Below are 26620 nucleotides of genomic sequence, written 5' to 3' on the forward strand. Positions count from 1 at the left end.
CCAGCATTCAGAAGGCTGAAGCAGGAGGATTGTGAGTACAGGCCAGTCTGCTTTATCCGTCAAGCTGACTCCAGTCCAGGACCACCCAAGTAAATGGGTGTCCAGCACAGTTCAGGGACACATCCACAGTATCAGCTTCTCAAGCGCCTGTAATCCCCGTACTTGAGAAAGGAAGAGGCAGGCAGATCTCTGTGAGTTCAAGGCCAGCTAGAACCACACAGTGAGACCCTGTCTCAAATGGAACAGCCAACAAACAAGTAAAACAGCAGTAAAGGAGTCCTATCTTGCTGGAGTCTTTCGATGAGGCTCAGAAAGGCGTTGAGTTGTTGCTGTTCCTGATACAAATAGCATTTTATTTATTTATTTATTTATTTATTTATTTATTTTGAGCCGGCTCTCCAAGCCGGCTGGTCTTGAACTCCCTATATAGCCAAGTTGAAGTGACCTTCAACTTCTGACCCTCTGTCTCCACTTCCTGGGTACTTTTATTGTAGCCCATTCTACATGGGGCTGGAAATGCAACTCGGGGCTTCCTGTATTCTAGGAGCTAAGCTACACGCCCAGACACTTGAACTCCTTGTATGAAAGACAGCCACAGTTGTCCTCCACCTGCTGGCACACTTGTATTCCTTCTCAGAAAGGAGAAGGGTCCCATCAGAACCGGAGAGTGGGCCCCGCTGTGCCGGAGAGCTTGACTCCCCCCTCCCACACAGCTCTCCTTCTCCCTGTCCCCCCTGCTCTGGCCCCAGAACAGGGAGCAGAACTTGGCTCTCCTCCTCCAGTCTCCCTCCTGGGGACCCCTGGCCTCATCTCCAAGGTCTTGCCCTTGCTGCTGGAGAGCAGGCTTTCAGCCCCCACCGGGCTCACCTGCTTGGCTTCTGTCCCAGTGGACACAGAGATGTTATCCCTAGGGAAATGGGCCTCAATGGGGACATTGTTCCCTCCCCTTCCAGAGTAGGATCAGGGAGGGGACAGGGCAGAGACTGGGAATGTCCCAGGTACCACACAAGCCTGCTTTGTCCTCCTCCTCCCCCTCTCTGCCTGCTCTGCTACCTGGCCAGCCCCCTCCCTTTCACCTACCTCCCCAGGCTTCCTCCACACCTTGAGGCAATGCAGCTGCTACAGGGGTGGGGCTCAGGGTGGCCCTGGGCAGTTGTATGGGAGCAAAATGTCCCCTCCACATCCCGGCAGTCCTAAGAGCTCAGCCTTTCCTTGCCTAGGCTCAGCCTTGTCTACCCAACTTGCCTGTGAGACACCCCTGGCCCAGGACTACACTGCATCAGGAAGCACCCTGCTGGGGCTCACCTTACTTAGGGAGCACCCTGTCTTGGGAGGAGCACTTGCTTGGAAAGCATGATGTCTGGGGAGATCCTAGCTGGCCAGTATCCTACCTGGGGAGCATTCTGTCTGAGCATTCTGCCCTGACATTACATTAGGCAAGCCTCTTTACCCTAGCTGGGCTGTGCCTTCACCTGTATAGCCCCTCCTATTGGGGAGACTGAAGCAGGGGAAGCCAGTGAGCCTCTGAGTTCAAGGCCTGCCTGGGTAATTTTTCCAGACCCGAGCTCAAAACAAAGTAAGAAAACGATCGCTTCCTACAAGCTGACTCCAGAGCCAAAACTCCTGGAGCCAGGTGTGGGCTCAGCCAGCGGTTAGTCATGTGACTCAGTAAGCCTCTGTACCCTGGAGGTCTCCTGGGTCTCCTGGGTAAAAGTGCAGCGTCAGGCCATCTCTGCACTCTTCCTGGGCCTTCATGAGTGCTGACTGTGTGGCTGCCTCCTGGGAGGGGTAACTAGGATGGAGATAGAAATAGAAAACAGCCCTCCACCCGACGACCTCCTGCCTGAGCTTTGTCCCCAGAGCAGAGTGACAACCAAAGAAAGCTAATGGAAGCCGGCCCTGCCACAGGTGACACTGATCTCCAGATTCAGATCCAGTTTCTGCCCCCGTAGCCCCCAGGCCCCTCACACCTGCTGGGTTCCCTTTGTTCGTTAGGCCGGGAGCACTGGCTTCCTTTCATCCGCCTCCTGCTCCATTCATGCCTTAAGCCCGGCACCGCCTCCTGCCTCCTGGCTGGGTACTACCTCAATGAGGGCTGCGGGCTGGCCATGAGGCACCCAGTGGGCTCCGCTGCCCCCTCCTCTCATCTGGGAAGATCACAGCGAAGGGTGATGGGGGGAACAGGAGGAAGGCACAGTTGTTCCTACTCTCTAAGGCAATCGGTCAGTTTTGGAGGTCTGGGCTTTTACCGGCGAAAGTGCGAATCGAAGAAAGGCTTCTTGGAGAAGAGACATCTTGTCTTGTGGGTTTGATACACACTTAAACCCAGCTGGAGAGGAGCCTGCTTAACTACTGAGAGAGGGCTCAGCAGCTAAGAGCCCTTGCTGCTCTTCAGAGGACCTGAGTTCGGTTTTCAGGACCCATGTTAGACAGCTCACAACTGTCGGTCACTTCACTCTTCCGGTCTCTGTGGGCACCTGTGCTCATGCAAATATCCCCCCCCACACATGCATGCACATGCACACATACACAGTTAAATAAATAATACATCTTTAAGAGGTGTGTGAGCAGACCCTGTCCTTCCTTTCAGGACTGGCTAGAACTGTCATTCATTCATCTATCCATCTATCCATCCATTTGTCCATTCATTTAGGGAGTACATACTGATAGGGAGACCGTAGGGGATCTGCTATTGGTATAGAAGACATAGTTCCAGGCCATCAAAATCAAGCTCTCTTTGAGGTGGATCTCTGTGAGTTCGAGGCCAGCCTATTCTACAAATCAAGTTCCAGGACAACCAGGGCTACACAGAGAAGCCCTGTCGGGAGCGGGGTGGAGTGGGGTGGACCCCAATACCAAACAAACGAAAAACAACAGAGAGAGGGTATGAGTTGGTGGTGACAACTGAGGCACAAAATTAATATAGGTTAAAGGGCAGGAAGTGGCTGAGAGATATATTTGATAATGAGCTCAGTCGACCTTTCCTTGAAGGTCATAGGAGCAGAGAGCCAGGTGGAGGGCTGGGGGAAGATTTCTCAGGCAGTAGAAAGTGCAAAGGCCCTGGGGTGGCGGGGGTGGGGTGAGGTGGAAAGGGTTTGCTGTTTTAAAGAATGGCAAGGGGTCCACTGGAGCTTGAGTGGAACGAGAGGAGCGGAGGCTGTAGGAGACGAGGCTGAACTCAGATCTTGCAGTCCCTTGTAGACTGGTTATGACTTTCAGTTTTATTGTAATGAGATGGGTAAGGAAAACAGCCAGGTGCCCCTGCTTTGGGAATCTCCACTCTTCCTTACTGCCTCCTAATTCTAGGAATGTGGCAAGAGTTAGGTTTGGGGATCAGATAAACCTAGGTCCCTAGGTCCGTCCATCCATCCATCCATCCACCCACCCAACAAGTATCCTGCCCTACTCTGTGGCCACTCACCAGCTGGGTGGCCTCGGGCAGGTGACTTAACCCCCTTATCTGTAAAGTGGGGCCAGTTATCTTTGCTCCTCCCTTTGGACTCTTGTGAAGGTTAAGCAAGGTCAAGCACTTGAGTCCCTTCTCAGTGCCGGGTGCAGAGAGCTGCTGCACGGGTGCCGGCTGGACTGATGTCCATGTGGCCTTCCACTCAGGGCGGAAAGTCTGACTTGTGCCCCACTTCTCTGAGGGTTCCTCCCAGAAGGGTGCCCCTGCGCTGTGACCTCAGAGCTCCCCGGGGCTTCTCCCACCCTTTTGCCCAGCTGCTCCAGACCTGCTCTCAGTTCAGAGTACCGAGTCAGAGCCCCGGAGAACTTTCTCCCTGTGTGTTTGTCATCTTGCCTCTGTATCAGCTAGGGCTGCTCACTTAGTGCCCTCTGCAGAGTGGCAGCCAGCCGTTTGGAGCTTTGAGAAGGGAGGACGCAGGCCCAGAGACGGGCAGAACTTTTAAGGAGCGAAACCTGGAGAAATCCCAGGCTTTGAGGCCCTGAGGACTTGGAGAGTGCGGTATATTGAGCAAGCCCTAGCTCTAGCTTAACCTTGATGTAGATCGTTAAGTCACTTCCTGTGCCTGGGCCTCAGTTTCTGGATCTGGGAAAGGGGACAGTAACACGTGGAGGATTTGGCATCCACACAAGGCTCCTGCCTCCATGAGGAGCGTGTTCCTCAGGCTGTGGCAGGCTGTGAGGAGATGGGATGGGATGCATGCTGGCTCTCTAAAGGGCTCTGCTCCGGGGATGGGAATAGGAGGAGCCCCATTAACAGTATCAAATGTAGGTGTACTTTTGTATGGAGTAAAAATCTGGAGTTTGGCCGGGAATCAGACGCACAAGGGGATGTTCACAAGATGAGACCCCTGACTGGGGTGCCCCAGTAGTTTTTGCTTATCATGTGTGAGGCCCTGGGTTCTACACCCAGAATTGCACAAACAGGGCAAGGCTGTGGAATACCAGCCTTCATAGGTCAAAGGGCACCTCCTTTGTTCTCTTGTGTTCTCTGGTCCTTTCCCGTCCCCTGGGGGAGGCAATGCAGAAGAGGCGCTTTGGTAAGCTTAAGGACCAGAATTCCTAGAGACTGTCCCAAAGTCACAGCGCAGATAAGCAGAGGCTGTTCCTTGCTTCTCATGAGACTAGCTGCTCCTCCTCCTCTCTCTTTCCCTTTTTCTGCTTCTTCATATTCATCTTCCCCCCTCCCTTTCTCCTCTCTATTCCTCCGCTTCTCCCTTGCTCCCGTCTCACTTTTTGCCATCCTTTAAGGGAACCGTCTGAGTTCATCCTGGAATCCCCAGCTGCTGCCCACCAAGTTCCCCAATATAAGCCCCCCCCGCAACATGCACCTGCTGAAACTGGCAGGCTGGCTTCGGATTGGTAGGCACAGAATGAGCGGTGGCCTAACCTGTGAGGTGGGAAGAGATGGGGCACCTGATGAAGCACAACACCCCCCCCCCACACACACACCCAGGGCTCCTGTACAAACCCCCATCACGGGCTCACGGGCGTTTTGATGCTGCCTAGGATAAGACAGGCCTCAGCCCACGCGAAACTCTTCACACACACCTCCAGCTCCAGGCGATCCCCTCGACCTTGTCAGGAGCTGGCCCGGTGCCTGGGTCCCAGCCCAGGGTGCTGGGTGGCAGGCTCCGCGTCGTGCTTCAGTATTTATTTATTTGTAGGTCCAGCTTACACATTCCAGGCTCTGATTACCCCTGGGGGCCGGGAGGAGGGTCATATTGCTGCTGCCTGGGCCTTTGATGTTGGAGAGGAGAGATGGTGAGATGCTGAGAAGTCCCTGATTCTCTGGGGTGTGTTGCTTGTTGGGGAGCCCTGGTGATGTCACCTCTACAAGCTAAGGATGCTAGGCCCATGGCGAGGTCCAGGGGAAGTAGAAGGGGTCAGAAAATGAGAAGAGAGGGGGGAGGCCTTTCTTGGGAGGGCTGCTTGGCTCACGGCCCAGCTGCCCCTACCAGTACTGCAGCCATAGCCATGATTTTAGAAACATGTACGTGCTCCAAGAATAAAGGGAGACGTTGTCCAGGTATTATGATAAAGGACAGCCTCCACCCCACAGGGAGGCCCAGAGACCTGGAAAGGGAAATGCAACCCCCACTGAGGCCAACACTAAGGAGTCAGGGACCCTGAGGGAGAGCCACTCACCATCACCAAGGCTCTGTCAGTCAGTGGGCCTTCTTGTCTCTCAAGGGGATGCCCATGGGTGAGGAGGATGGCTTGTCCATGTGTGGAGGAATGAATGAGTGAGTGAGTGAGTGAGTGAATGGAGATGTTGGCACAGATGAAAGACAGGAAGAAGGTGTGAGAATAACACATCACCATAGCGGTGAATGAATGAAGAAATGACATAGAAAGACAGGCAGGTGTGAACTGGGATGAGATGCAGGAGGAAGAATAAGGAGGAAAAAGAGGAAGAGGAGAGAGGAGGAGGGAAAGAGGAAGGAGGAGGAGGAGGAGGAGAAGTAGGTGGCCAGCTACAGCCACTGGGAGCCTATCAGTCATTCTTTTTATCTCTAGCTGGGTATGATTTCAAAAGCTTCAAACGTGAAATAGTACAGACTGGCCTGGTTTCTCTAGCCAGTTGATCTATGATTTAATATCCATATCTGCTCCCATTTATTTTTGTTGTTGTTGTTGTTTGGACACAGGGCCTCATTGAGCTCAGGCTGGCCTTGAACTCCTGATCCTCATGCAGTGCTGGGATTACAGATGTGCACCAGCACACCTGGCTTTTTTTCTCTCCCCCCCCCCCCACTCTTAATGTGTGTGTGTGTTACTGGAGGTGGAACAGGCGCCGTGCTCTATCCCCAAACCTGAACAAGCCAAGGGTCACCCCTCACCATTTCTATGTGTATTTCCCAGGAACAGGGCTGGTCTCTTCGCTAGCCACACTGCAGCTGTCAGTTTCATCATTTTGCTTTGGTAACAGTATTTAACAAAGCTACTCTTGAAAACCATGTCCTAGTTTTGCTACCTAGCCTAGATGGTCTTTTGTTTGGCTGTTTTTTTTTTTTTCTAAGATTAAATATTATTATTTTTAATGATGTGCGGTGTGTGTGTGCGTGCGCGCGCACGCGTGTAGGTATAAACACATGAGTGCAGGTGCCCTTTGAGGCCAAAGGCAGTAGTTCCCCTGGAGCTGGAGTTAAAGTAGTTCCAAGCCACTTGACTCAGGTGCTAGCAACTGAACTCCGGTCCTCTGCAAGAGCAGCAAGCGCTCTTAACCTCTGAGCCGTCTCTGTGGCCTCAGGTTGGTTCTTGCTTGTGTCTATGTCTGGTCTATGGACTCTAACATGTGTGTGTGTGTGTGTGTGTGTGTGTGTGCATCTGTGTGTATGTCTGTGTGATGTGTGAATACTGGCATGCCACGTGGGTAGAAGCTGGGGAACAACTTTGTGGAGTTGATCTCCAGGACTGAACTCAGGTGGTGAAGTTTGCGCTGTAGGGTGGCAAGCACCTTTACCTGCTGCGCCATCTCACAGCCCCTAAGATAGTCTTTTTAGAAAATTTGCCCCTGAGATTCAGATGGGAGAGGAGATAAAACAGTGACAACTCTTGGGGAACGCAGGGCCATGAAGAGTGGACACTGAATGGGATGGAGGATAGCAGACATAGAGGAATGGGCCCAGGTCCCCTCAGGGATTCAAAACTTGACAGGGCAGGGGTTCAGCCTAGACCCTTAACTCACCAATATAAGGACCCTCCTCCCCATTCTCCAGCCCCATTCAGAGAGTGTGCAAATGTCGGGATGCCTGGCTTTCCCGACAGCTGTCCACGCAGCAGACAGAAGTCTGTGGGTCAAGCTGCCCAGACTGGGGCCCGCTGTGTCCCCAGCATGCAGTGGGGGTGGAGGCAGGGAGGGCAGGAAGAACTCCATGTCACTTGTTCCTGATGCTGCAGCTGCTGACTTGGCGGCTTCAGGGAGAACGTGGTCTCCAGCGGGCCTCTTCGTCCACGATGGTCAGGACCTCTGTTCCCAGCTCTCCTCCCTGCCCTCTGAGCCCTCTTCTGGAAACATCCCCTGTGACCCTTCCAAAGAGTTCCAGTCCCTTCTCCACACTCACATTCTGGATAGAGAGGGGCCCCGGAAGGGCTGTTCCTACCTCCAGCCCGGAACCCAGTAGATACCAGGACTCATGGAACGAGTGGGTGATGAACGAGCAGACATTCATGCATCTTCTATCCACAGTTGCAAATCAGAACCTGTCCTTATGGTCCCCAGGAAGCATGGGATAAATCCCGGGGCTGCAAATCTTGGGGTCTGAGGCTTTGCTCATTTCCTCTAATGGCCGAATCTAATCGCCTCCAAACATCTCCCTGGGAACTCGCAGAAGGATCTGGAAAGCAGAAGGTAAGCAATGGGAGGGGGAGGGCCTGTTCTTCACCCCTGCTCAAGGCCCAGTGGGTACGAGACTAGTGGCTTGGCCCTAACAAGGATCTCTCCATATGTCTGGTGTATCATGGATGGTTCCGGGTCCACCTGTATAGAGACAGTGGGATGTCAGACACAACTTGCTGACCCTCACAGATGGCCATTTTGGGCCTTCCAGGACCATCCAAGCCTCGACCCGTCAAGCGTGGGTGGCTGAACTGTGGCTGGTTGGCTTGACTCTACATCCACTGTGTGCGCCAACCCGGCCAAAGGTGCCCCGTACAGATGCTTGGTCTGGGATGGTGTCCAGACCTTGGTCCCCAAGGTCCTCCCACCCCTGCTGGACAGTGGCCTCTCCCAGTGACTCAGTCCTGACGTAGTGGGGCAAGCGGAAAGGCCATGGGCGTGGGAGGTGGTGGCTCCCTCCCTCCTGTCCTCACTTCCCTGGTCTCAGTCCCCATAAACGCCTTCCCTCTTGACATCCCTGTCTTCTCCCATGAGCCTCTGGGCTGGCAGCTATTGCCTTTGTGCGTGGCAACGTGCCTTGTGTGTGCTTGGTCTTGGGTCAGTGGACACAAGAAGTGAAGAACATGAGAGCTCAGGTTCTGTTATCTGGTCTCCTTCCTCCTCACCCCACAACAGCACACAACACAACAGCTAATGGGGAAGTGGGGCCTAGCTCCTTTCTCAGGCCCTTTGTGGTCTCCTCAGGTCAGTCCTCTAGCTGTCTGTCAATGCCCCAGATTCTGGGTCTTCTGGCCTGCCCCCTGCCCTCTAGAGCCCCCCAGTAAGTGTGTAATCCCAGCTTTTGATCTCCAAATTGGAAAGGATCCCTGGTTCCCCTGTAGGCCAAGCACCCAGAGCCTCCAGCTCTGTCCTGCCCACACCCTGCCCAGCGGACCCCTCCCCCACCCACTTCAAAGCCCAGAGCTGGCAGCTGCTAATTACATGCCCCCCCACCCCCCTCGCTCGTTAAGTGTCATTAGCCCCAGTTTACAAATGAGGAAACTGAGACTGGGGAGGTAAAGGACGTCACCCCCTTCATCCCCACCCTGGCTCCTAAGCCAAGGCTGGCACAAGGTCTGGGGGACCCTGCCAAGACTCCCCTTCCTAGGAGGACTTGGGGGCTCAGTGGCCTTTCTAGGCTCCCACTTTCTGCCTCTTCCAACTCTCTCTTCTTCCTTCCCTTGTAGCCAAAGGAGGCTTCAGGCAGAATGTGGAGCCCCTGGCATAAGGTAGCGTGCAGCTTCTCAGAAATCACACACAGCAAAATGCAAATAGGGCCCCCAATTACTCCAGAGTCAGGGCGGTGGCACAGGAGTAATAAGACTTGGAGGGACCCCCGCCCTCCTGCGCATCTGCTTGCCAGAGGCCCTTGATGGGAAGGTGTTGGTGATGTGTGTCCTGAGTGGGGCTGGGGGAGGTGGAGTGGGAGCAGTGCTGACTGCTGACGCTGATGAGACTCTGGAGGGCTCTGAGCTGATGCTGTCAGCTGGCCGGCCCTGCCCTGGGGACCAGAGAAGCCCTGAGTGTCAGCCCTCCGTGGGAAGGCGTCCCTCTGTGGCTGGGAGCAGGGCCAGCTGCTTGACCCTGCTTGACTCAGCCGACTGGGGCTTGGAGGTCCGTGAGAGAGCTCTAGAAGGTCCCCCAACAAAGAGGAACAATGGTCTTTTACAGACAGAGAAACTGAGGGAGGGGTGTGATCAGTTCAGCAGGGATTGTACAGTGGCAGAGGGAAAGGCTGAATTTGGAGGACTCGGTCAATGCAACTAGGGGGGAAAATGGAAGACTGGAGAGTAGGGAGGGAGAACAGATGCTGAGAGTGGGGGCTGTGGGGAAAATGCATTGGCATGCAGCTGTCACCTTTCAAAGTGCTGGCCTCTCAAGGAAATCCCTTCCCTTCCCTCCCTTTCTCCTCCCTTGCCCACTCCGACTGGGTTTCAGGTGGCTCATGCTTCCAAACTCACAACATAGCTGAAGGTGACCTTGAATTTCTGATTTTCCTGCCTCTCCTTTCCAAGTGCTTCGATTATAGGCGCGTGCTACCGTGCCTGGTTTATTCGGTACTGGGAGTCAAACCCAGGGCTTTGTGCCTGCTAGGCAAGCGTTCTGCTATACTGAGCTACACCCCCCCCCAGCCCTTCTCATGATAAACATTTTTGGCTCCTGTTGACAAGTCTGTGACAAAAGAAACATATTAATGACCACTGGGTTTGGTTTTGTTTTATTCTCATGAGTCCGTGAGTGCATCCGGGTTGCAGCTGTAGCCTGAGACATAGAAAGCGGACTTGAAGAAGAGCTTTGGACCACCACGAGGGAGGGCTCTGATCTCAGTAGCCAGTTGGTACACCGGAAGGGCATTCTGCCCTGTCGGGTGATCTCCGCTCGGGGATGGAGGAATGTCTCTGGCAAGCACCCTTGAGGGCTGCCCCCTCCACACTGCTGTCAGCTTGGAATGAAAGGCCTGTGGACTTCGTCTGTCATCACCGAAAGCACCCACATCCGGGAAAGCTGGCAGTGACATCACTTGCAGCTTTGGACCAGGTGTGTGCAGCCTCTATTTGTTGTGCCCTGGTCTGGGCAGCTGTAAAGGTCTCGCTGAGATCTGAGGTAGGGAGGGTTTGGGGAGGGTGCACAGAAACAGAGAGTCAGAACCTAGAGTCCCTTCGGTCCCATGCTGCTGCCTTAACATACATTTGCAGGACAAGATCAGTCTCTTTGGAGTCCATTTGGTCTCTCTCTCTCTATATATTTTTTTAAGAGCTCCGGCAAAGTTTTATTAAAGGAAAATGTTCCTGGTTTACTCTTCACCAGTCTGTTATGGCATGCTTCTAATGCTATCAGGCCACCTGCGTCAAGGATAGCCAGTGAGTGTGCTCTGTAGCATTTCCCGCACGCTGTGCCCAGTTCAATATTATCGCCACAGTAGTGATGGATACCAGTTTTAGCCAACATGGCATAGGATTCTATTTCAGATCTCCCCAATCGCCCTCCGTGGGAAGGCGTCCCTCTGTGGCTGGGAGCAGGGCCAGCTGCTTGACCCTGCTTGACTCAGCCGACTGGGGCTTGGAGGTCCGTGAGAGAGCTCTAGAAGGTCCCCCAACAAAGAGGAACAATGGTCTTTTACAGACAGAGAAACTGAGGGAGGGGTGTGATCAGTTCAGCAGGGATTGTACAGTGGCAGAGGGAAAGGCTGAATTTGGAGGACTCGGTCAATGCAACTAGGGGGGAAAATGGAAGACTGGAGAGTAGGGAGGGAGAACAGATGCTGAGAGTGGGGGCAGTTGTTGGCGAGGGTAACCGATTTCCCTTTGCCTTGTCTGGTCATCTTCAGAGTCTGTTTGTATCCCTGAAGAAGGCCGGAAGATCTGGTGTGTGGTGCCAGCAGACAGAAGACTCGAGGGGCTTCCACTGTGTGGAGATGCCCTGCCATGGAGTCTGTAGGAAGCAGACCTGCTGTGGGGTCACCCAGAACACATTACTCTGAGGGCTCCTTGCTGCTGATAGGCGTGGCTGCAAGGTCTGTGTCCCTTGCCATGGAGGAAATCCTCACAGAGCCCCTGCTGCCAGCAGGAATCACTCCTTCCTTCACACCTTCAGCAGTGAACTTGTGTGTTCCCTGGGAACTGGCTGCTGTGCCTTGTACTGTGTCTGAGGTCCTAGCCACCTCTCCTTAGAGCTGTAGCCAGAGACTTGTCTCCTTGGAAACAGAAGGGTAGCGGTGGCAGGACTGAGCTTCTGGAAGCTCCAGCTTTCTTAGCAGCCCTGACCCAAGGCAGGTGCAGTTCAGAAGGGGTTCACAAGGCAGCCATTGTTCTCATCAAAATATGTGTGCTGCTGGCCCGAGGTCAGGTGCTTCCCCTTCCTGAGTCTCAGTGACACTGGTCACCTCCGAAGAGCCTTCTGGACTGACTAGAACATCAGATGCTCAGAAGTGAATTCAGCCCCACAGAGAGCCTCCCTGTGCATTGACGGCCATCTGTGCCAGCCTTGTTCAAGTCACCTCTCAGTCTCTACTGCTTTGACCTCTGGTCTCATCTCTTCCCTAAGTAACCTGGACAAGGAACTTGTGCAATGAACAGAAACCGTGGTTTGACTCTGTGGTCCTCTCATCCGGCATAGGGCCCATCACATAGCACAAGCCCCACAAAAGTGTTTGTGGAGTAAAAGTACCAAGAAGAGTTGGGAGGGGGTCTGCTGGGAAGAAGTGGGCCCGGGGAGAAGCTCACTGGGACAAAGGTGGAAAGAGGTGAGTCCAACTGAAAGGTAAAAGGGGATTCCAGAGGCCGTGGCTGGACCCAGGGTCACACGAAGGTTAGTGGCAGAACTCCGACTTTCAACCCTTGACTCATCACCATTCAAGACGGCAGGCTAGCAGGAAAGGGTTAAAAGCAAAGATGGATAAAGGGGATGAAGCCCCGTCCTGGGAAGTTTGGGTTGGTGGAGAAAGCCTCAGGGTCCATTTTGGACTGGGTGAGACCACTGAGGGACAGGGGCAAGAGCTGCAACTCAAAAGCCCCTCAGAGTGGTTCCAACTGTGTGACCCAGGAAGAAAACCAAAACCACAGAGGGACCCTCAGAGCCAGGCTCCCTCCAGGAGCTGAGGTTCATGGTCACTATTCCTGATGATCTCTCTGTTCCCTCCTCTGAAGTCATGGGTCTGGCATCAGAGTCTCATGATTTCTCCCATAGGGGATCACCCTGTAGCATGCCCAAGGGGCAGAGCCAAGGGCAGGGATTGAGGTTGAGGTAGGGAGGCTGAGGCACAGAAAGGCAGATGCGGAAGGGTGGCGAAGTCTTGGAGAAGAGGAGACTGAGACATAGGAAAGGAAAGGAGTCTGCTTCCTACTCCAGACAGAGCTCACTTCCCTTCAAACTATGCCCACCCAGCTCTGCCCAGTGCCAGCCTCCAACCAGTGCTGGCTAGCAGGGGCCCTTGGGTGTTGTTTGAGGCTAAGATTCTAAAGCCCCAGAGAAGCCAGATGACAGCTGGGAGAGAGACCATGAGAATCCATGGTCCTTCCGCCAGAGGGTCGGGTGAGGGGTCATGGAGCATGGTCATTCTTCATAGAGCGAAGGGAAGGGTGGCAGGGTTGCAGGGCCCAGATTTAGGACTGGGGCCAGAGCCTGATGCACATAAGCTCAACCCTCCCTTGCTCTGCTCTTGGCTAGCCCGGCTCCCAGCTCTTCCCAAGCCAGCAGCCTCAGCAGGAGCCTGGAGAGCAGGGTGCTGTGCTGCTGTGAGGTTCGCAGGAGCCTTGGAGGGGGTTGGTGGGAGACTGCCAGGCGCCGCTTAATAGGATTTTAATTATACAGCTCCAGTAAGAATTTTTTCCCCCCTGGGCTTGAGCCCTCACAGGCACCTCCATTTCCACCTCAGCATCTTCCCAGCCCAGGCGGCCCACTCTCCCAGGCAGCCCTCACCCACGGAGGGGGCACTCTGGCCTATCTCCTAGAGGCACAGGGAGGGCCTGGCATCTGCCCCCCAGCAATCTTGGGCTCCCAGGGAGGGCCTTGGTTAGGGAGCTGCTCCTGGGAGATCTACATCCGGGGACTCAGCGTGGCCAGGACAGGGTGTGACAGCCACTCAGCAGCCTGATGGCCTTGGTGCTCATTTTTCCAGGGTGATTCTGCCCCACGCCAGGCCCTTTTGCGATGATTGTCTCATGTGACGCTTACAACTCTGGGAGGCAAGCCGGGCAGATGGAGTGATAGCCTCCACTTTACAGATGAGGAAACTGAGGCCCCAAGAGTGAGTGACTTGCTCAAGGACACAATGAGTAAGGAGTCGGGACTGCCAACCGACGACTCCAAGTTCCATGTCCTCCTGCCCCTTAGCCTACCCTGGCCGATGTGCTCCACACCTCCAGTCAGGAGGGACTGGGTCCACGAGCAGGCCTTGCTTTAGAAAGCACTCGTTTTCAGCCCAGTATAGTGTCCTGAGCCTTTAGTAGCAGCACTTGGGAGGTGAGGGCAGGGGGAGTGGATGGAGCTGGTCCTAAGCCACTTAGTGAGCCCAGTTTGGTCTATATAAGACCCTGGGGAAGAGGGAAGCAGAGAAGAAAGGAAAGGAAGGGAGAGGAGGGGGAAGGAGGAGAGGAAAGAAAAGGAGCAGAAAAGAAAGGGAAGGTAAGTCCCTTGTCCCCCCTCCTGTTTATAACCTTTAGTCTGAGTCAGGTCCCTTTATTTATGCCATCACAGGCTGTCCTGAGTACGACAGCCATAACTCAGTCACACCGTGCCGCACTGGCTGGTTATCAGTAAAGCCTGTCATTAGCCTAGCATGTCCTTGACCCACCAGGACAGAGCTTCCTGGTGCCCAGTGGCCTGGCTGTACCTGTCTAGTGACCTGCTTGAATGCTGTTGGCCTCTCGGCCTTCTCATCGGGCAGTGACAACAGTCACAGGCACATCAGTGTGACCGACTTTCTCAGCAGGGGCATTTTGAGTAAGACATGCTTTTGCGCGTGTGTGTGCCTTTTAGGTTTTTCTTTTTTCCCCCCACTATTATTTTGTGTTAGATGTACATAAAAGTTTCAAACAGAGAACAGAGAATTCTCAGGTAGCCACCACGGCCTCTCCCGTATTTGCATACTGTATCAGCCTGTATTATTTGGCACAGCTAAGAGGCGATCTTTGACATTCTACTATGGACTAAACTCAATACTTCATTCAAACTGTACCATTTTATTACACTTTTGAATACATAGATTACACTTAAGAAAGACATAGTTACATCTCTCTTAAAAAAAAAAAACCATCAATTTTATTTTATGGGCATGCGCGTTTTGCCTGCATGTATGTTTGTACATCACTTGCTTATCATCAGATTCTCTGGATTGGAAGTACAGATGGTGGTGAGCTCCTGTGCGGTTGTTGGAAACGTATGTCACCTGGGTCCTCTGGAAGAGCAGCCGGTGCTCTTGAACTGCTAAGCCATCTCTTCAGCCCCTATGGATATATCTCACATGAGATTCTACAGTGAAGAAGAAGAAAATGTAAGACAGTATGGCTCTCTCTTCATCCTCTCCTGCCCGGGGGGATAATTCTTCTGTCCCTTTATGCCCTGTCTGGGGCCCCAGCTAGTGGATCTCTGGCTGTGGCAGCTAGCACCTTGGGCCAGCCCTCATCTGTAGCACGAGAGTACCATCAGCTTCACCTGATGGGGTTCCACAGATTCCACACTCGGTTCACACTGTGTGTCCTCAGGAAGCCCCCAGGATTCACCCCCCACCTCCCAGCTGTTCCTGTTTCTGTCCCTTGCTGGGTGATGACGGTGCTACCCCCACTTGCCCCACAGCTCTGGGGAGAGAATAGGGACTCGGTACTGGGACTGAGTGAGGAAGAGGCTAAGGCTTCAGGAGAGCCACCTGTCTCTCTACCTGGAAGGAGGCTGTGACAGAGGCAGAGCCAGCCACTCTGGGGGGTACAGAAGACTTGGAGTCTGTCGTTCGGAGCCTACATTCTGTGTGAAAGATGCTCAGCCACAAAAGCCTGAATGGACCTTGAGGGACTTTGGCCAGACCCAACTGGATCTAAGTAGAGTGGCAGGGAGGGGGTGGCTCTGGACAGAGCCTCAACACATCTCTGTTGGACGGGGCTTTGTGCTCTTTAGCTGCAGCAGGGGCATGCCCAAATAGGCCTGGCCTCATTCCCAGCCCCAGGAGAAAGAGTTGAGCCCTTTCTGCCTCCCCCATCCCTCCTTCCTCAGAAAGCCCTAGAGGGCAACTGTGAGCTGTCTCTGAAGTCTGGCGCCCCTAACCAGGGTCTGGTACATCTCCTCCCACCTGGCCTCTGCAGTGCCACACACCACTGTCACGGAGGGCATCTCTTGGGACTCCGTATCGCAACCATCCCAATCCGTACTTTCCCCAAACCCTAGGAATTAGACTGAGGCCAGGAGAGGGCAAGGCCTGTGGTGATACTCCAGCCACCCAAGGAGATGGTCATCTTGCCTTGCCACTGGCTAGTCCTTCCATCCTCATCTTGTCCTTAGGCCCTCCTTTGTCAATCCTAAGCAAAAGAAAGGAAAGTGGCTGAAGACAATGTCTCTATCCCTGGCAATGTCCGTTCTTTCCACTTGTCAAGCCTTCTCCTTGGGAGGGAAGCCCGGGGGGAAAGGACATTGCGGGTGGGTCTCAAGCTGTGGAGAGATGAGACACCGTGAGGGGCCCTGGTCTCCAGCTGCTGTGGGACCTAAGCCCAGGAGAAGCTGTGGAGCCGGCTGGTGGGGGATGGCGTGCAGCATTGTGGCCGGCTGCCGTGGCACGAGATGAAAGGCCAAGAGTGGGGCTGTTGGCAGACGGACAGGCGGGCCGAGTGGAGGCGTGGGGTGGGGGAGGGGAGATAACCATCTGCAAGGGCTGCCAGGTGTAGACATGGAGAGTGGAGGACGCCCGGGTGGAGTTTTAGCCCCTGGGATCAGGGCAAAGAGCTTGAACTTGGAAGGGTTCCCTGTGAGGTCATCTTGTCCAGCCCGAAGAGCCTTGAGGCGCTGGGCCACGAACCAAGCAGGCCCTCTCTGGGGATGGTTTCTGCGGCTGGGTGCCCCTTTCTGGCACCAGCCAGTCTCCACCTTGTACCCATTCCCTGGTAGTGCTTGCTAAGGTCTAACTCAGAGCTGAGCCTCTGCAGTTAAAGGTGCAGCCTTCCATGAGGGAGGGCCTCTCATCTCTTGTCAGTACCTCACTCAGCATGCTGGAGAGAAACATCAGCTAACTGAAAGCTGGGTCGATCTTAGGCGCCTCTTTTGATTCTGGATTTTTCTGACTCTTAAGTTTTGACTATATAAAAAGAAAGCCTGTCTCCACACCAGAGTTGAATTTGTACAAGTGCTGGGGGGCGATAGAACGGGATGTGTATGAGCTAGGTGTGTGGTTTGCCGATGGGATGTCTGTCCCTCCTGTGAGAAGCCTTGCACGCCGTCCGCAGTGCTGGGAAAGAAATGGCTTAGGTGTCAAGCCTTTCCTCTCAGGTGGCAGAAACACAGCAGGTGTTTTCGTTTCCGAGACAAGATCGTGGGGCTCTAGGGCAGGCCTTCAGTTAGTTGCCCGGGTAACTGAGGGCAACTCAGAACCCTCTGCTTTTCCTTCACCTCCTGAGTGCTGAGATTACCAGTGTGTGTGATCGCATCTGGTTTTCTGTGGTGCTGGCAGATGTCTACCAGCTCAGCTCTAGCCCCAGATTCCGAGTTATGATTGTTTTATTTTAAAATAACTCATTCTCCCATACCCACAGTCTCCAGCACAGGGTTGGGGGGGAAGCTCAATGGTAGTATGCACAAAGCCCTTGGTTCACTTCCCAATGCTTATAAAAAGAAAAAAAGTAGAAGGAGAACGCTTGTCTAACATCTTTAAGACTTCTGGGTTCTTTAATCCCACCATTTGGGAGGCAGGGGCAGGCAGATTTCTGAGTTCGAGGCCAGCCTGGTCTACAGAGTGAGTTCCAGGACAGCCAGGGCTGCCCAGAGAAACCCTGTCTCAATAAACAAAACAAAAAACAGAAAAGACTTCTGGGTTACATTTCAGCATTTTCAAGGTAAAAGAACAGTGCTGTAGTGTCAAGCCTGCGTGGTTTTGTTTCGCCGAGTTCCAGGGTACCCACAGATCAGCAAAGTACTCAGAATGGACGTATGCTGAGGTGGGAGGCATTTTGCTCGACTGAACGATGCACCCAGCTCTCGGTTTGTATGGTACGAAGGACAAAGGACGAGTGAAAGTTAACAGGAATCTTTACGCTGTCCATTCGACGAGTACTAAACACTAAAATTATAGGATGTTACCGTTTTGTTTTGTTTTTCTTTCCTTTGGTAAGTTAAAAAAAATTTTAATATTTTATTTATTGTGTATGGGATAGTCATGCATGCGGCAGGTCATATATGGAGGTCAGAAGCCAACGTTCAAGAGCCGGTTTTCTCTCTTCACCACAAGGATTGAACTCAAGTCATCAGGCTGGGCAATAGGGCCTGTTTACCCACTGGGCCATCTCCTTGGCCTCATTTGTGTTTTTTTGTTTTTGTTTTGTTTTGAGACAGGGTCCCACTATGCTGCTCTGGCAGGCCTGAGAGTTGTCACACTGACCAGCCTGGCCTTGAACTCACAAAGGTCTGCCTGCGACTACCTCCTAAGTACAGGATTATGGGTGTGTGCCGCCATGCCCAACCCAAAGCAAAGCATTATATTATATTATGTAAAAATATCTTATGTGTAATTAGATTTACGTGATTTTTAATTACAATCTTAGATTTGATTAATATTTTTATATTTAGTCAAATTAATTTTATGTTTATTAGTTATAGTTTATGTTTTGCTTTCAGTTTTAATAGTTAAATTAGAATTCTTTAAAATTTGTAAAGGATAAAACATTTCTCATTGTGATGGGAGGGCAGAAAGTTCAAGGTCATGGTGCCAACAGATTCAATATCTTCATGAGGGTTCTCTGTTTCATTGATGGAGCCTTCTGCATTCTCATGGGCAGGAGGAGCTAAATCAGGATATTTTAATCACATAAATATGTAGCTACATTAGAATTACTGCTTTACTCATGTGTGTTTATATGTATGCATGTACATGCCATGATACATGTCTCTTTTTCCTTTATATGGATTTCAGGGATCAGACTTGGATTGTCAGTGGGTAAAAGTAGAAAGTGCCTTCTCCCCCTGAGCCAACTTGTAGACCCTATTTGGTCTTTATTCATTTTCCATTTGTGGGTTGTTTTTTTGTTTGTTTGGTTTTGTTTTTGAGATAAATCTTCACCTTGTAGTCAGTGCTGGACCTTACTATGTAGACCAGGCTGGCCTCAGACTCATATAAATCTGCCTGTCTCTGCCTTGATAGTTAGTGCTGGGACTACCTGCGTGAGTCACCTTGCCTGACTTTTTTAAAAAATGTATTTTATTATTATTTTTTTTTGAGGCAGCCTAGGCTGTCCTCAAGCTTCTTATGTGACAGAAGGTGACACTGAGCGTCTGAACTTCCTGCCTCTACTCCCCACGTTCTGGCATTGCGTGCAGATCCCACTATAAGAGTATCGGAACATTATTTAAGCATTCATTCATTCATTCATTCATTCACTATTTTGTGATAGGGTCTTGCTATGTAGCCCCTGGTGATCCTCCTGCCTCTGCCTCTCAAGAAGACTACAGGCACGTGCCACCACAGCTAACTTTATTTATCAGTTTATTATTTCGGTGTGTGGCCTTCCAGTCATCCTTACGTTTGAGCCACACATACTTCAGAGGTGGGCTGCCATCTTGCTCTCCATTGCCGGCTGGGCTCCTTGGTATGCTCCTAAAAGGTCTTCCCCACCCAGCTCCTACTTGGATCATCTTTATCGACCCCTAGACCTGGAGGCCTCCCAGGACACACTGACATTTTGCCTTGCCCGCCCAGCCTGAAATGCCCTAGCATTCCCTTGGCACTGAGTAACGAACACCAGCCTCTGTTCAGCCTCAACCCACTGTGCCTCTCCTAGTTCTGGCAAGCACCCTGTGAGAGCATTTTTTTTTTTTTCATACAGCAAGGTTTGCAAGTGTGAACTGGCCTTCTTCTGCTGCTTCTGGGCAGGGATTGGTGGTAGGGAGGAGTTCTGCAGGGATCAGAACTCGCTGCTGGGCCAATAGTCCGAGCCTGTTGCCTCGGGCACTGAAGAAGCTCAGACTTCGCCTGGGGTATGAACCACGGAGGAGGCTCCAGAGAGCCACGGTCTTTGCTTGGCCATCTCTAAGGGTGGTAGCCAGGGACTCAGTGAGGAGGACAGAGACAGAGGCTCTTGCAGAAGATAAGGGCTAGGTCCTGCAGCTCTGGGGGATCGGGGTGGGGAGAGGTAGCGGGAGGCTGGCAGGTAAGCAAACAGGTAGGGGCAGCATGGGAGAAAGGAGGATGACAGGTGCCGTCATAGCAGGGGGCTGACCCGTTACCTATGGTCACTAGCTCCGGCAGCAGAGTTGGGGGGAGCAGGTGCCATAAGAGAGATGATCAGACGTGCTATGTGGCAGATCCTATGCCACTGCGTTGGATCTCATGTCATTTAAACTTCTGCAGAACTTCTAGAAACTTCTTTTACTCATGGCCGACCCCTTTTTACTGGGGAAATTTTTAACACAACCCTGGGTACATAAAAATGGGAATACAAATAAAAATTTAGTGATAATAAAGAGTGAAGACATTTTTAGGGCCTGCGTGGATGGCTCAGCAGCTCAGAGCATTTGACCTTCCTCCAAAGGACACGGGTTCAATTCCTAGTGCTCCCATGACAGTTCAAAACTATCTATAACTCAATTTCCAAGGAATCTGATTCCCTCTTCTGGTCTCTGCAGGTATCAGACACAGTGCATAGAGACACATACAGGCAAACCACCTATAAATATAGAAATAAATAAATAATTTTAAGAATTTTATTTTAGCTGGGCACTGGTGGTGCATGCCTTTGATCCCAGCAGGTCGGAGACAGAGGCAGGAGGATCTCTGTGAGTTTGAGGCCAGCCTGGTCTACAGTGTGAATTCCAGGAGAGCCAAGGCTACACAGACAAACCTTGTCTCAAACAAAAACAAAAAGGGAAGGGGGTGCTGGAAAGATGGCTCAGGGGTTAGGAGCACTGGCTGCTCTTCCAGAGAAGCAGGGTTCAATTCCCAGCACCCACCTGTCTGTAATTCTAATTCCTGGGCTTCTGACAACCTCACACAGACATACATGCAGGCAAAACACTAGTAAACATAAAATAAAAGCAAATTATTTTTAAAAAATAATAAATAGCCTGGAGGTGGTGGCACATGCCTTTAATCCCAGCACCGAGAAGAGAGAGGCAAGGGATCTCTGAGATCGAGGCCAGCCTGGTCCACAAAGTGAGTTCCAGAACAACCAAGGCCTCACAGAGAAACCCTGTCTCAAAACAAACAAACAAACAAACATAAAAAAGAAAAACAAAAGAGTGAAAGAAAAATAAAAACAAATTTTATCTTAAATAATGCTTTGCATACATTTAATTTTGTCGTTTCTGGATCTGCATACTAATGAGACGGGTGTGCTTATTTATTTTTACAGAAATGAATCATGGGGGTGATGAGAAGGCTCTGTGGGTAAAAGGTTAGTTACTGCAGAAACCTGACAGTCTGAGTTTAGCCCCGACACAGCAGTGGAAGGAGTGGCTTCCAGAAGCTGCCCTGTGGGGAGCTGGCGAGATGGCCCCTTGGCTAAGAGCACCTGCTTTGGTAGAGGAATGGAGTTTGGTTCCTGGCACTCCTGTTGAGCAGCTTACAACTACAGGGGAGGAGGTCACTTTGGCCCCAGAAGATCTGAAACCCTCTGTAAGCGTCTCCACTCATGCGTACACCCACCCTTCCCTCCCCTGACCCCCCCCCCCACAGTCACCCATAGTTACAAATAAAGTAAATCTGGGCTAGAGACTGGGTTCATCAGTTATGAACACTTGCTGCTATTCTAGAGGACCTGGCTTGGGTTCCCAAACACGCGTATGGCCCAAAACAGGCACCAGGCAAACATGCAATGCACAGACATGTGTGCGACCACCATACATGTGCCATGGGCATTTGTATGTTTGCACTTACACATCACACACAGTAATCACAAAAAATTAAATAATTAAATTCTGGCTGCTTATTTTAGTCTGCAGGTTGTAGAGTGTCCTCAACAGATTTTAGAGTTGATTGGTGTATATATATATATATATATATAAATTTATATGTATATATATAAATTTTTTTTAATGATCATCAGTGATGACAATGCTGCTTTGCATGAATTCGTAGCACAAAATGGCAAAAATATTTGTTCGTTTGTTTTCAAGACAGGGTTTCTCTGGGCAGCCCTGGCTGTCCTGGAACTCACGCTGGCCTCCAACTCAGGCTGGCCTGGAGCTCAGAGATCCACCTGCCTCTGTCTCCCGAGTGCTGGGATCAAAGGCCTGCACCACGATACGCAGCATGCAGAGGGATTTCAACGTTTGCCTCTGTGCGGGCGTACGTCCGTGTGTATGGGCACGCTGACGTGTGGAGGCTGGAGGGTGACTTTTGAGAGTCAGTTCTCTTGTTCTACTATGTGGGTTCTAGGGATTGAACTCAGGATGCCAGGTTTGGTAGCAAGCTCCTTTGCCCACTGGGCCCTCTCTCTGGCCCCTAGGCAGAGGATGTTTGAGGCCATTTTAGAAATTACTAAACATTCTGTCGTAATCATAAGAAAAAAAGTCACTGAATAATTTTTTAAAATTATGTATATGGGTGTTTTTCCTGCATGTATGTCCGTGTACCCCCTGTGTACTTGGTACCATAGAGGCCAGAAGAAGGTGTCAGATCCCTGGAACTGGAGTTGCAGATTGTTCTGAGCTACCATGTGGGTGCTAGGAATCGAGCCCAGGTCTTAAGAGCAATCAGTGCCCTTAAGTACTGAGATATCTTCCCTAACTTTTTCTTTTGGGACATCTCACTGTATATCTTGGCTGCCCTGGAACTAGCTGTGTAGACCAGGCTAGACTTGAACTCAGAGAGAGCCACCTGTCCCTGCCTCCCAAGTGAGATCAAGGGTGTGTGCCATTATGCCTGACCTTGACAGATATCTCTCTCTCTCTGTCTGTCTCTCTTTCATTTTTCAAGACAGGGCTTGTCCCTGGCTGTCCTGGAACTCGCTTTGTAGAGCAGGGTGGCCTCACATTCAGAGAGATCTGCCTGCCTCTGCCTCCTAAATTCTGGGATGGAAGGCATGCTCCACTGCCTCCCGTGCACATTGATTTTGTTGTTGTTTTTAAATGATGCTCAGGAGAGCAACTGCATTCTTAATAATCAAACATTCTAATGACGCAATCCAAAGAGATATCAACCTCATAATCACATGCTGACGAATGATGCTGAGAAAATAGTTGAAGTTTTGTTTTTATTGTTGTTCACTTGCTTGTTTGACGGCTTGTTCAGGCCATCTTGTTTCTATAAGAGCAGAAAACAGTCTGTGCTGTAGAAACACTCCAGCTCTACACACACAGTACGCGGTCCAGGCAGGGCTTGCTGACATTTCGTGCCGCGGTGGTGGCTGGCGCACAGTGCTAAGTCCTAAAGGTTTGTGTTCAGAATCAAGGCTGCAGTGAGGTTGTGTGAAACAACAGGGGCCAAGTCCTGCCACAGATGCCTTGGCTCGTGACTTTGAATGTTTGAATGTTCACTGTATGTTCAGAAACTTCTTCTTTTTTTTTAAATTTCATTTCATTTCATTTCATTTTATGTGCATCAGTGTGAAAGTGTCAGATCCCTTGGAACTGGAGTTACAGACAGTTGTGAGCTGCCATGTGGGTGCTGGGAATTGAACCCAGGTCCTTTGGAAGAGCAGCCAGTGCTCTTCACCTCTGAGCCATCTCTCCAGCCCCATTCAGAAACTTCTTACTATCACCAATTTTTTTTTTTTTTTGGTAACTCTCCTCCACCGCATAATTACTCATGTGTGTCAACACTTAGAAGACTGAGGCAGGAGGATTTCTGTGAGTTCTAGCCCCTCACAGATGTGAAGCCCTGTGACTCGGTTTCTGTGCCAGGCACGGGGGGGCACTGGAGGGAGGGGGGAAGAATGTCAACAAAAGAAGCATGCCATGCTCCAGCCTGCAGAGGTGGACCCACGTGTGGAGAAATACCTTGCAAGGAGGGGCCAGAGAATAGGGGTGTGGGATGAACTGACATCACTAGAGGACATTTTGGGGGCCGCAGAAGGGCAGAGAAAAGGCTACCGGTTGTTCTGTAAGCTATGCCCTCTCCTTGGAGTGGAAAGGGAATGAGACAAGGAGCCTGGAGCAGTCCGGCGAATGCCGGTGGTTCCCAACTGTGGCAGCAAAGATCTGGCACAGCGGAGGCCTCCTTCAAATATCTCTGCCACCCATGTACGTTCCGCATACAGTCTCGGTACCCAGTCTCTCACATACCTGCACGTCCCACCTTTGAGTATCATTGCCATATAGTACCGTATTCCTTACCTCTGTCAGGAGACACTAGTGAAGGAAGGCGGGGGATGCCGAAGGCTGTGGGACTTAGGGGAGGCTGCTGAGATGTCTGATCCTCCGACTGAGCAAGCTGGAGCTTTCATCATCAGAATCTCAGTGAATACAGGCCGGACCTTCAGGGACCAGGTAACCCGAAGTCACCACAGACCAGAATGTTTCCTGGCATACCTACTGAACTACCTGATCTCTCCGCCCCAGTTCCAAAGGGAGGCAAACACTGAAGGGTGTACCTGTCAGGGTATACCTGTGAAGAGAATTAAAACAGAACCAAGAAAGAGGTCTCAAGGCCTAGAGTCTACATTGGGAGACAGTGTCTTATATGTCTTATAATAAGGTTACAGGCACCCTGTGGAGTTGTACCTGCAGAAAAAGCCAAGCACGGTGGCACGCGCTTGTGAGCCCAGTGTTTGGGAGGTTGAGGCAGGTAAAGCTAACTCAGGCTACAAAGAGTTCCAGACTAACCAGGGCTTCACGGTGAAACTTTGTCTGGAATAAAAAAAAAAAAACCACAAAACAACAGAAAATTGTGCTGATGGTGCGTGCGTGCGTGCGTGTGTACACAAACGCGAAGAGAGAGGGAGAGGGAGAGAGAGAGTCACATTTGGGAGTGCGTATGGGTGTGTGCGCACTCAAATGCCCAAGAGCGGGACTGCTCCCTGCCACGTGACCCTTCTCGGACTCTGTGGTTGGCAGACGCGAACACTGCTGTGACAGGGCCTTGGGGAGACTCTGGCCTCTGTAGCTGAGAAGCACGGGATGAAGTTGTGCAGGACCCTGTGGGAGCTGGCCATGCCAGGGGTGCGCACAGGTGTGGGGGGGGAGGGGTGGGGAGGTGGGGCACATGCACGTAAAGGCAAGATTGGGGAGGTCTGCTACCGGGTGAGAGGATGGACAGGTACATGGCCCAGCAGGGCTCTGATTGTCACCGTGCCCGGACACGTGTGCAGGAAGTTACTGAAGGCAGGGTGAACCCACGTTCTTGCGGTGAAGGTTTTAGATACTCTGCAACTGGCGGGACACACAGCTGTGAGCAAGCCACGTGGGTGCTGGGAATTGAACCCAGGTCTTTCGCAAGAAGAGCAACCGATGTCATTAAGCGCTGAGCCATCCCAGCCCAAGTGAGGTGGGACCTCGTATTGTACCGGCCAATCTCCAAGAACCTTGTCTGGGATCGCATTACCACGTAGGCAGAACCAGAACCCGGGACTCCATGCCCAGTGCTCTTGCCCAGAGTTTGCCCCTTAACCTGGAGGAGCCAGTCGCAGCAGCATAGTTAGAGGACTGAGAGACCATCGCTGCCTTTAAGACCGGGTACTTCCGGCTGGGCGCTAGTACGCTTCCGCCCCCACCCGGCACCCCCATGTCCGTCTGTTCTGGTCCTCGGCCTCCTCCGGGTTCGCCTCCCATCGTCTGCATTCTCGGCTGTTACCCAGAACCCCTCCGCCCGCACCACCTTGTCCCAGCATCCACTTTCTAGAGGCCCAGGAACGGCTCGCTGGTCGGGCACCGTCCATGCTTTCCCCAGCAAGGTGCTGCAGTTATTGTCCTAGCGCAGGAGGGCGAGGGGGCGGCCTGTGGGCGTCGTGACGCCGGGCTGTCTGCCCCGCTCCTCCCCTTGTTATTACCTCTCCTCGAGGCTCCCATTAGCCAGCCTGCCCCAGAGGTCTGCCTAGCACTGTGCTCCTCGGCACCTTTGTTCCTTAATTATCACTGGGGAGCCCCGCTCACCTGCCTGCCACTTTCTAAGAAGCTGTCTGGCTCCCCTTTGCCGCCCTGCACCCCAGGACCTAAGCCCCTACCTCCCTGGGGTGGGGGCCCAGTCTAGCAGTGGCTTGCCCAAGGCTCCAGCAAGCTACAGAGCCTGGGGCTTGGCCCAGCCCCAGTCCTGGAACAGACCTTTTCTTTTAGTCTTTTCCACCTCCTCCTCCGAGAAGTGTACCCCGATTTACACGGTTTAGCTCTCGGTAGTGACAGGGACTTTAGACCATCTGGCTGCCTGGATTGGACCACCTACTGAAGGAACTTAATGAGCAATCAGAGGGCAGAATTAAGTTCTGCTTGAATGCCCTTTGAATGGACAACTAGCTCCCTATCAAGGCAGTCTGTTGCCCAGAGATAGATGGGGCTATTAAAAAAAAAAAAATCACCGTCTCTTCCTACAGTGCTCATATCCCTTCCCTTGCCAGCACCCTCTAATTTTTATGGCCTTCCTAGCACTCACCTTGCTAGGCTTCTGAGTCGACACTCAGTCCCATCTTCCCTGCTGAGGTTCACTGATGCCGGCAGGAGACGGGAGAAGATCTCCCTGACCCTGTCCACAGGCGCTAGCTAGGTACCCCTGACCCATTCAGGGATGCATCCTTGTGTCAGCTGCCCAGCTCTAGCCCCTGGCTTTCTTCTGGTCCAGGTCTGCTGCGGTTCTCCAGCAGGAAGGGTAAGGGAGGAGGTGAGGGGTGAGATGCCTAAGGCCAAACAAGCTCCAGCAGTCCACAGCCTACCCTGGGGGTGGGCAGGGGTGAGGGGGCTGGTCTTTGGCGTAACGCAAGGCCTAGGCTGGGGATGTGGGGTGAGCTAGGGACCTGGGGAGTCAGTGGGAGCCCAAAAACCTCCTTTTAACATACTCATCCCGATCCCGGTGATTACTCCCTAAAGTAGTGTGTGCTGTGGACACGAGGCTCATAGGCTGGCTGCAGACAGAGGCACAGGGGCTGAGCTGACCCATGTGGGTTCCATTCCCTGGGTCTCTTGGGTGCTGTGCTCCTCTGGGAGGGCCAGGGGGAGGCGAAAGCC

The 26620-nt window shown here is 52.2% G+C and overlaps 1 long non-coding RNA gene across 1 annotated transcript in view; it reads right to left on the reverse strand.

The window, feature by feature from the left end:
* Positions 1 to 15791: 15791 nt before the first annotated feature.
* Positions 15792 to 26620, reverse strand: part of LOC132655161 (uncharacterized) — a 31981-nt gene continuing 21152 nt past the window's right edge. Inside the window, exon 3 of the long non-coding RNA XR_009592828.1 lies at positions 15792 to 15849. This is a non-coding gene — a long non-coding RNA (uncharacterized LOC132655161). The remainder of the gene's footprint in view (positions 15850 to 26620) is intronic.

Source organism: Meriones unguiculatus, chromosome 7, assembly GCF_030254825.1.
Source record: "Meriones unguiculatus strain TT.TT164.6M chromosome 7, Bangor_MerUng_6.1, whole genome shotgun sequence".
Classification (NCBI taxonomy): Eukaryota; Metazoa; Chordata; class Mammalia; order Rodentia; family Muridae; genus Meriones; species Meriones unguiculatus.